The sequence below is a fragment of the Chiloscyllium plagiosum genome, unplaced genomic scaffold (genome assembly GCF_037043375.1).
Source record: "Chiloscyllium plagiosum isolate Xiang-an unplaced genomic scaffold, Cpla_swu_hap1 HiC_scaffold_35, whole genome shotgun sequence".
Lineage (NCBI taxonomy): Eukaryota > Metazoa > Chordata > Chondrichthyes > Orectolobiformes > Hemiscylliidae > Chiloscyllium > Chiloscyllium plagiosum.
This window is the reverse complement of record NW_028270173.1, coordinates 43,164,801-43,176,243: the sequence shown is the minus strand read 5'-3', so window position 1 is coordinate 43,176,243 and position 11,443 is coordinate 43,164,801. Positions and strand designations below refer to the sequence as shown.

Sequence of the window (11,443 nt, the reverse complement as noted above, 5' to 3'; positions counted from 1 at the left end):
ATTCCGTCAAAATGGTCTACAGCTCCAAATCTTCGGTCAATCTTATACACAAAACTTCATTAGTTGATGTCAGAATTTCATTCCTGGAACCATTTCTGTAAATCGGTTTTGCATTCTTTCAATTCATATATATTTTCTCTCATGTGCTCCAGTGATTAGTTACTTAACATGGACATTTCTGGTATTATATTTTGCTTAATATTAAGATGTAAAAGATTATTAAAGGTTTAGCCACTCTGTAGACAAGAAGCATGTTTCCGCTGATGGGTGATTCGCGAACCAGATGACACACTTTAAAAATAAGGGGTAGGCTACTTTGAACAGAGTTGAGGAGAAACTTCTTCATCCAGAGAGTGATGGGTGTATGGAATGCTCTGCCCCAGAAGGCTGTGGAGGCCAAGTCTCTGGATACTTTCAAGAAAGAGTTGGATAGAGATCTCAAGGATAGTGGAATCAAGGGTTATGGGGATGAGGCAGGAACAGGATACTGATTGAGGATGATCAGCAATGATCATAATGAATGGTGGTGCGGGCTTGAAGAGCAGAATGGCCTACTCCTGCACCTATTGTCTATTGTCTATTAAAACTCAGCGGCATATCCACTTCGGGACCAGGTGCTGGACAATTTAGTCAATATTAATCGGAAGTGCAGACACAATGAGGCAAATTACTTGTTTTCGTGTGATGTAAATTTGGTGACTCTAATTCAACGAATAGTCATTCCTGCAAATTCAGCTGTGTCAGAATCCATTTTGTGATGAAAGCCTGTCAACCTGAAAAGGTGACGTTCACTGCGTCTCTGCAAAGAATTTGGTGAAATCATTGCGTCTTGACGATTTGTTCTTTCATCAACTTATATGTTTCATGGATTCGATTGTTTTAGTATAAAACTTGGCGTTCGGTCTGCAGCTGTGATGGCCGAGAGGTTAAGGCGTTGGATTCGAAATCCAATGGGGGTACCCTGCGCAGGTTCGAATCCTGCTCACAGCGGTATAGTCTCTGCTTCATATTTTGGATATCTTGGAGCCTGAGCTTTGTGATTAATTCAAATTCAATGTTCGAATGGAAAGAATCAGAAATAATTTCAAAACTGACCAAGACATCGAAAAGAATAAATTATATGTCGCGACACAAAAAAAGACACCAAATTCCAACATGAGTGAGTTTGAACGCAAGTAAAGAACTATCATGAAATTTTAATGTTCGGGCGGGAATGCAGCAAAATAAGAAGCGAAGCAAAATAAGAAGCAATGCAAAACATGTAACTGCAAACGACGAATGCTTCATTTTCTACGATTTATTCAAAGACACGCTGAGATAATATGTCCGACCCACAATTTGTGATTATTCTACATTAATAGAGTCACAGAGTCATGCAGATGTAGAGCAAGGAAACAGACCCCTCGGTCCAATTTGCACATGCAGACCAGATATCCTAACCTAATTTATTCCTATTGGTCAGCACTCGGCCGATATCCCGCTAAACAATTCTTATTCATAGCATCATCCAGGTTGCTTTTAAATGATTTTAGTGTACCAGCCTCCACCACTTCATCTGGCAGTCCTTTCCATGCACGGACCACCCTCTGCATGAAAATATTGTCCCTTAGGATCATTGTACAGCTTTCAACTCTAACTCGAAACAAATGCTCTTTAGTTTTGGATTCCATCACCCGAGGGACAAGACCTATTTAGTTTACCCTACTCATGTCCATCATAATTTTATAAACCTGAATAAAGTCACCCCTCAGTCTTCGATGCTCCAGGGAAAACAGCCCCAGCCTCTTTTCAGCCTCTTCCTATAGCTCAAATCCTCAATACCTGGGAGCATTCCTGTCAATCGTTTGTGAAGCAGTTCAAGTTTCACAACATTCTTCGGATAGGAAGGAGACAAGAACTGCACACAATATGGCAACAAACACCTAACCAGAGTCATGTATAATAGCATCATAATCTCTCAATTCAAATCCTCAATGCTCTGAACAATGAAGGTAAGAATACTAAGCACCTTCTTCACAAACCTATCTAACATGCAACTCAACTTTCAAGGAATCATGAATCTGCACTCCAAGGTCTCTTTGTGCAGCCACACTTCCCAAAACCTTGCCATTAAGTGTCGATCTGGAAAAAGCACAGCAGCCCATAGACGTTCCCTGAACGAGTCCCCAACTTTGCGCTGGGTCTGAAATGGAGATGACCACATCAAGAGCAACAGATGCAGTAAATCAGGTTTGAGGAAATCCAGGGGTTCCAATAATTCTTTGGGGCCTCTGCGGGTGATACGAGAGAGTAGAGTAAAGTAGAGAGAGAGAGTTGAGGAGCATTATTTGTCATTTCTACCACATACATCTGATGCAATAGAAAGGTGGCAATATTGCTCGAGGAACAAATTGTTATTTGAACACACAGTCATACACAGGGCAGCTTAAAGTGCATAAAATGTGCAAAACATGCAAGTCAGCACAACAATTCCTGACAAGACAAGTCAATAGAGACAATGGTGGACAAATTGCGATGTAACAATGAATGATCATTAATAAAATATTGTTTTAGCAGCCATTCGAAACGTCGTCCAACAACTGCAAATGGAAGAGAATGTGATCATCCAGTGTCAAGAAATCTGATAGCTTATGTGAAGAAACCTTCGTAGAGTTTGGCTGTGAGCGACTGAATGCTTTGGTTACTTTTGCCAGATGGCAGGACTGTGAGGAATTTGAATCAAAGATCTGTGGGCTCGTCCACAATGCTGCTAGTCTTGCAGACGCAGCTTGTGGGGAAGATATCTGCAATGGTGAGATGAAGATTCCAATGATCGTCCCAGCTGTCCTCACTACCCGTTGTCAGGTCTTATGATTGAAGACGATGGAATTCCGAACCAGGCAGTGATGCAGCTGGTCAGCGTATTCTCAATTAACCTTCCGTAGAATGTGTTGAGGCAAGCGTCAGATCGGCTTTCCTTAACCTACGCAGACAACAGAGATGCTGCTGGGCTTTCTTGACTATGAAGGCAGTGTTGAGTGACCAGGTGAGATTATCTGCCAGATGGATGCAAAGAAATTTGGTGTTCTTCACAATCTCCACGGGGGAGCCATTGACACCCAGCAGAGAGTGATCGTTCTGTGCTCTCCTGAAGTCAACAACCATCTCTTTCCTTTTGTCCAAGTTCACAGACAGGTTGTTGGCTCTGCACTAGTCTGTTAGCCAGAGCATCTTCTCTCTGTATGCTTGCTCTTCATGATTGAGACCTACAACCTTCATGTCAACAGTGAACTTAATAATATAATTTCAGTTGGACATCAATGCCCAATCGTGTGAAAGCAGGGTGAACAGCAGTCAACTGAGCACACAGTCCCGGGGTTTCCCCGTGTTCAGTGTGATGATTTTGAAGATGGTGTTCCTAATCCATTTTGTCTGAGGTGTCCCAGTCATTAGGTCCAGGGTCCAGTTACAGAGGAACGTATTCAAGCCCAGCACACTCAGCTTTCCAAACAGGTGCTGATGCATGATACTGTTGAATGCAGAACTGAAGTCAATGAAGAGTAACCTGATGTCGGTATCCTTCTTCACCAGGTGGGTGAGGCCCTTGTGCAGGGTGGTGGAGATGGCATTATCTCTTGAGCAGTTGGAACGTAGTGCAAACTGCAGAGTGTCCAGTGAAGGTGAGTTGGGGCGGTGGGTAGCCTTTCGAAACAATTCATGATATTTAGTGTTAATGCAATTGGGCAGTAGTCATTGAGGCAAGACACTGAAGGCTTCGTCGGCACAGGGACGATGGTAGTGCCCGTGAAGCACTTTGGAACTATGGCACAACTCAGGGAAATGTTAAAATGTCCAAGAGAACATCCACCAGCACGTCAGAGCATCCTGTGAGCATTCTGCATGGGATGTTATGTTGGCCAGAAGTCTTATGTGGGTTGACTCTGCATAGAGTTTTCCTCACGTCAGGCGTGATAAGACTCAACATCTGGTCATAGTGAGAGGAGATGGTCTTCCTCACTTCCACACCATTTCATGTCTCAAACCATGCAGAGAGATTGTTCAATTCATCCGGGAGGCGGGCATCACAAGGACAAACAGGCAATGCTATGCTGTGGTTGCTGATGGTTTTATACTCTTCTACATGCTCTGCATATCGCCGCTGTCCTGATAAAGGCTGCATATTCTGTGTGCGGATGCATGCTTTGACGCTTTGATGGATCATGACTCCTTTCTCAAGTTGCCAGAGAGAATGGTGAATTAATGTCGTATAGATCAAATTTATTCATTGTTCATGTTACATGGTAGCTGTTCTAAAATCAAATTTCACAAGATATTTGAACATAAATATTCATCTTATAATAACTACTCTCACGTAATTCCGTTCTTGAAATATCTGGCAGGGATGTTTAATGCAATGACAGCAAATTACTGGCGGTATTTGCTTCTCCACATTTCATACAGTTACACAGTCAAATCGTGAAAATAAAAACTGTGATTGCAATGATCTACCCGAGAGAGACATTTTTTTAAAATTCCAGACAGCGATTCAAGGTGGATAAAGAGACGAAGACAAAGAATGAGAATGAGATTAGTGAGCTCGGTTGAAACGCTGCGACATATAGACTGTGAAATGTGTCGACACATTTCACGATTCCTTCCCTTTAACATTTCAGGATATGAGGAATTTCTTCCATTGTCACGAATTTGCGAGGCCCCAGAGTGCCTTAATACATGTGGTCATTAATTAGGGGGAATTACGCCAATTCTGCAGCTGCCAAAGTAGCATCTTAGGAATAATATATAATTATGCAGATTTTTTTTAAAAAAAGTTTTAATACACATGCCATTACTTATAAGCTGCAATATAATAGTTATAAAAATTAGGCGAACTTTGAACTGATTACTCAGTTAAAAATATATAGTCCAGGAAACAATAATAACGTATATGGAAAGGAAATTATTAGAAAAGCAAATATTCGCCTATTGCAGACAGAGACAGGAGAACATCTAGAATTTTGAAATGTAGAAATGTCAAAGAAAAAAAGCCTGAATTATCACTCTGTGCCTGTCTTCACAGAGAAGGAGCAAGGAGTGTTCGGTTAGGTTGCTCTGAACGCTGTTGATGCATGCCAGAAAAAAAAACTCAAAGGCCATCCTTTAGCTTCAGACAAAAATGATCTACAGCTGCTGGAAATGCACAGCAGCGCTGACAGCACAAGGAAAACAAAAGCGGGTTCGACTTTTAAGCTGTTAACCTTGCATTAGAATTGAAAATATTGCCAGATTTGCTGAGCTTTTCGATAAATTGCCGTCTTTTGTCCCTCTCAACTTCAAAGGAATAACGTGAGTCTACATCAGAAGCAGCCATGTGCCCAGTGAATAGTTCAAGCTGTTATTCAAAAGAGAAGAACTGTTCGAAATGCTTCGACAGTTCTCAAGATTTCAGAACGTGTCGAAAAGTGAAGGCTCTAGTTTACATATGTCTTCTTTGCTGTCCGACTCCCATTGAAGATTTGATTCAGTTAGCAAGCTACGGTGCGTTTGAAGGTTTAAAAAAGTCAATAGAGATCTAGGCCCTTGATTGTTAATTGCCCAGGAGTGCAAGGTGTTCAGTAAAGATATGAAAGGAAGGAAAGGAGGATGATTGGTGGCATTGGTTGAGGAGAATATTGAAGTGAAAAAAGATGATACCGAAGAAGTTTTAAAGACCAAATTGGACCAAAGATAAATGCAAAAAAGTGTTCAATAACACTGAGCAGTGCAGTTCATAGGTCACCTACTCTGGAAAGGTAGTCGCTGAACAAATTGGGAGCACCGTTAATCATGAGAAAGCCGATGATAGCATTTTCTATCATCGTTCAGAAACGTAAGGTTTTAGTGTTATCTTATTTAGATGTGACTGACCATATTTCCACATATTTGCACACAGGAAAACCATTTATAGCTCCAAATTTTGCAGACGTTGATTTGCTTCCTATTGATTCTCCCATGCTGACCAACAATGAAAATAAGAAACAGGAACATATATGTCATTGCCAAATAATTCTGACATGGTGGCCTGTGAGCTCTCTATTTTGAAATCTTTTTCGCTTTTAAATTAAGTTCATGATGTTCTGTCCTCCGCCCACAATCTCAAATGGACGTTCTATGAAGTTCCTTCACATTGAAGTCATTCCATTTCTTCCTTGTCTTCAGGAGCAGGAAACGTCAATATAAGTGATTCTTTGATTATGACATAGATTCTCAGAATGCTTTTGATCTGGTCTGACATTGAGAGGCTATTTGGGAAAACCGAAAGACTTGAAACTTGGTGGAATATTCTAATATGGATGTGAATTAGTTGGCAAGAAGAAACAGAATGGAATCAAGCTGTCTTTATTTTTCGCGGTGACACGTTGATTAACAGGATATTGCTGCTAAATCAAAATAATTGTTGTTGTGACTTGGGAGGAAGATAGAAGGAAGTATCAGGGCAGTCTAGAAAAATTGCATGTGCAAGCAAGCTAATGCAGTACAGTGTGAATTCATATGAATTGATGCAAATCGATTTTCAAACTGAAAAGTGGAGAGGGAGTACAGCAAAAACATTAGGATGTCACTGGAAATGGCAGTATTATCATTTAAGAAGAGATTGGTTCATCTAATTATGTATCCCCTAACGATGAGAAAAATGGAACTGAATCTGATTGAAATACATAACATGCTCACAGGAATAGACAGATTAGCTGGATGTTTCCCCCTAATTGCAGAGTATAGAACGAGGATTCCCAGACTTTGCATAGTGCGTAGAACAACTAGGACTGACGTGAGGAAACATTTTTTGATTCAGAAAGGCCATCTCTGCAATTCGCTACTAACAAAAAGTTTTGGAGGCCAGGTCACTCAGTATATGCCTGAATACATTAATTTGATATCAAAGGCTTCAAAGGGCGTGAAGAGAAAGTAAGAATATGGTATAGAGATAGAGGATTAACCAAGATTGTACAGAATGACAGAGAAATGTTGAAGTGCCTACTCCTGCTCTAGCTTTAATGTTTCGATGTCTGAATTCAGATGTGGTGGGGATGACCGACTTGGACAGGGAGTGGAACTAAGAGTCAAAAACTTCAGATGAAAACGAGTACTTTGTTTTCTGATGTGGATGCTGAAGAGATGAATGGAGATGACGAAATGTGAGGCTGGAAATACATTATTTTGTATCATCAGAGTTAATTGTGCTTGTCAGGAGAAGCATTCTCCGATGATTCTCAGGCTGCAATTTGTTAGGGAACAATGAAAACAAACGTTAGTGCAGTCCCTTGCAGTTGAAGGACATTGGAAAGTTGTTGAACCAATAAGCTATAGCTGACTTTGACAGATGCCTGCGATTGTAATTCCATGGCAGTCTCGTGGTGAGAAATTGGCGCTTTCCCCACTGTGACTTACGCTCGATTCCTTTTCAGGGAATTGAGCTTTCAAAGCTGTTTTCTCGTTTGCATGAGATTTGCTTCTGAAAGAAAAACATTGTCTCCACAATGGAAGCAAACAGTTGTCACAAATTATCAAGGAGTATTTCCTTTCCATTCAATCCGATATACATGATGCAAAGTGCTAACATTTTAATTGCACTCAAGCAAGTGGTAATCAAGCTTTCGAAAGACTGCATCTTCCCCATTCATTGACATAAAAAAAGACAAATCACTGTTCATGAAATGCACAAGACATTTGGGAAAAAGATCTACTGTGCATCCTTTGTAGAACAGAAGCAATTTCCAACTTCGGTCCCCACATCTGTTGAAAGCGATCTTTATTCTTGCGTGAACAGCATTTAAATTGGGCGATTCTGATTAAGTTTCACAATATCAGTCCTCCACATTCTCGAAATCATGTTTCTTTTTATAGTGTATATCTTGCATGAAATTCAGCATTTTTCCACTTACACACATGCAGTACATCGGGTCAGAGAACTGCCATTGTGGTGGGGTGGGTGGGGGAAAGCGGTGTCTTTCTAATTATGTGCAGGTGCATCTTAGCAAGAATTAGCACTTTTTTAAAAATAGAATCACTACAGTGCGGAAACAGATCCTTTGGCCCAACAAGTCCACACCGACGCTGCAAAAAGTAACCCAATCGGAGCCATTCCCCTACCCCATTATCTTGTGTTTAAACGTGACAAATGCACCTAACCAACACATCCTTGAACACTGTGGGGACTGTCACATGGCCAGTTCAGCTAACCTGCACATCTTCAGATTCTGGGAGATTCTTACATCATCATGCAGGAGAAGTTCAGGCGCAGGGATAAAGAGAACGAAATGCTTCAATGAACCATTTTGTACTCACTACGTCCGAGTTAAGACAAAAAACGTGCTTGACTTTTTGTTCTTTGTGACGGTGGCTAAAAGAAGGAAAGAATAAACTGAGCTAGCATGTGGAAAGACTTACTTTTCTTGATGCACACTCCCCGTTTCTTCAAAATATGACCTTTTTTGCCAGTCAGTACTAAGGGTTGAAAAATACAAATCTCCATCGTTTTAATGTCTGATTCACACTACGGGCATCTGTTCGCAAATTCCCTTATTATTTCATGCAACATTTTAAAGTAACGCGTATTTTCAATGCAGACAATGTTACGTCTATTCTGTTGCCACGCTGGTGAGTGGAGCTTCCTGTCATAATTTCATCATTTGATTCACCATTGTCATTTACAGTGGAAGATCTTGTCCACTGTAACTCCAGATCCTCACAAATCTCGTTAAAACTCAACGCCTTCTGAGCAATTAGGGATGGATAACAAATTATATGGATAGAAATAATGTGCAAAGTTAAGGCGAAAAATCATGAGATATTCATGAGGTAATGATTCTCATTTAACAATCGTTACCGGGCACGTTTCAGAGGAGGTTCACTGGAATGGTCCCAGGAATGAAAAGCTTCACACATGAGGAAAGTTTGAGGACTCTGGGTCGATACTCTGTGGAGTTTAGAAGAATGAGGGAGATCTCATTTAATCATAAAGAATACTGAATGGCAAGGCAGAGTACATGTTGGAAAGATGTTTGCATTTTTAGGAGAGACTGGTAGCCGAGTGCATAGCCTTTGGGAAAAGGGAAGACGTTTTTGAGCGTAGAGAAGGAGAACGTTTTCAGCCAGACCGTGATGAATCAAGGGAATTCATTGCCACGGAAGGCGAGAGAGGCCATGTAATTGAGTTTATTTAACACTGAGGCAGGTTAATGAGTAATAATGTGAATCAAGGATTACGGGGAGACGGCAGGAGACATGGATTGAGAAACTGATCAGCCATGATTGAAAGGAGGAGCAGACCCAATGGGCTTATTTCGTAATTGCTGCTCCTATGCCTTATGGTCTACGACATGTCGAATGGCGTCCTTTTCCGACATAATAATTTTGGCATTCTATGAACTGTGTCTTCAATCCAATTGCTTCTTCACCTCCGTGTGACTACATGTGATCCAAAGAAAAGTTGGCTTGTGGAAGGGCAGAGATAGATTTGTTTGGCAACATTCTATGATTATTCTTGTGATGCAATCAATGTTACCAGAAATCTGCACATTTGTACGCAGGGCAGTATTTAACTGTGTGAGAAATGGTCTTCATTTTTACTGACAAAATTGGAAAAAAAAAAGTTAATTTTATCGATAAAAATGTCTTTTTGGGATCAATGGAAGAGCCCTGTAGAAGAGGGAATGTTAGCCAAAACTGAGAACTACAGATGCTTTGCCTGAAACGTCGATTTTCCTGCTCCTCGGATACTGTGTTACCTGCTGTGCTTTTCCAGCACCATTCTAATCGAGAGAGAATGTTGTCAGCGGAGCAGGTTCACTCTGAATGAAGTATCTTTGGAGTGTCTACCGGGTAGTTGGGAATGGACAGAAGAGCACGAGTGGGTGATGTATTCTGGAAAGCATGCTCCATTATTTAAGTTGACTGTGGGCAATCGAACACATCTAAGCCTTGTACAGGCACAACCATATAAAATTTCAGACCGCTGTTAATTAGAAAACGAACAAACACACTCAAAGACAAAATATCCACGGCTCACTGTAATGGAGAATTGCAAAACCTCTTAGGGCTTAGACTAAAATTAAGTAGTCCTCATCGTGCTCATAAATCACAATGCCTTATCTCAAAATTATGCCTGCCTGCTACGAGATTCATTGATAAGGGAACAAAATTTAAATGCGCCATCCTGTTTATCTATTCACATATTTTGCAACTTTCAATGAGATGACCAATCATGCTTTGAAACTGTCAAAAATTAAGACCGCATTTTGCTAATTTCAATTCACAGAACAAACGCCCATCTATTGTCTCAAGTCTAATGAACAATCGTGATGCTCCCTGTACGGCTCTAGCATTTTTTCTAAATTGAGGATAATAAATCCCCATACTGTACCCAAAGTGCGGTCTAACTGAGCTCCCATTCATTGGAAATTATACTTCTTTCTCGTGCCCTAAAATCCTTCAGCTGGAAACGTTGTCATTCTGCAGCTTTCATAACAGATTTCTGTAACTGCTCCTATACTTCAATGACTTATTTAAAAAAACATGCCAAGTTGCATTTCTACAAGTATGTACACAATCCTTTCTACATCAATCAGTTTTCAAACTTTTACCTTCAAAGAAATAATCTACACACCTTTTCCACCTGACAAGTCACATAGTTGCTATTTATTAAATCATGAGGGATATGAATAGAGTGACGAGACAATGTATTTTCCCGCTGGTGAGGAACCCCAAAACTAGAGAGCACAGTTTTAAATTGAGAGGGTAACGAGTTAAAAGGGACCTAAGGGGCAAATTTTTCACACGTTTGTGGAATGAGCAGCCACAGAAAGTGGTAGAGACTGGCACAACTGCAAAATCTAATAGCATCTGGATCGTTATATGATTAAAAAGTGTTTGGTGGGGTTAGAACATAGAACATAGAAAAGTACATCACAGAACAGGCCTTTTGTCACACGATGTTGTGCCGAGACTTAATCCTAAAATAAAATATAGTAATTTAACCTACGCACCCCTCAACTCACTGCTATCCATGTGCATGTCCAGCAGTCGCTTAAATTTTTCCAATGACTCTGCTAATGTAGGCCAAATGTTGACAAATGGGTCCTGGTTAATTTAGGATATCTGTCCAGCATGGTTAGGTTGGACCGAAGGGTCTTTTTCCATGCTGTATTGTTCTATGACTTGATGACTCCAGAACAACCGCTAAAAGAATGCAAATGATTCCCGTCAAAATGGTTTTCAGTTCCAAATCTTCAGTCAATCTTCCTCTCTTATACTCACAAGTTCATTACCTGATGTCAGAACTTAAGAGTTTCACTTTTGGAACCATTCCTGTAAATCGATTCTGCATTATTTCTATCCCTTTATCTTATCTCTCATGTTCTCCAGTGTTTTGGTACTTAGCGTGGATGTTTCTGATACCATACTACGCTGAATATTAAACTCAGCAGCA

At 40.5% G+C, this 11,443-nt stretch overlaps 1 non-coding gene across 1 annotated transcript; it reads left to right on the top strand.

Annotated features, from left to right (window-relative positions):
• The first annotated feature begins 908 nt into the window (after nucleotides 1–908).
• trnas-cga (transfer RNA serine (anticodon CGA)) lies at nucleotides 909–990 on the top strand. Its single transcript has one exon. It is a non-coding gene; the product is annotated as a tRNA-Ser (tRNA).
• Nucleotides 991–11,443: the final 10,453 nt, after the last annotated feature.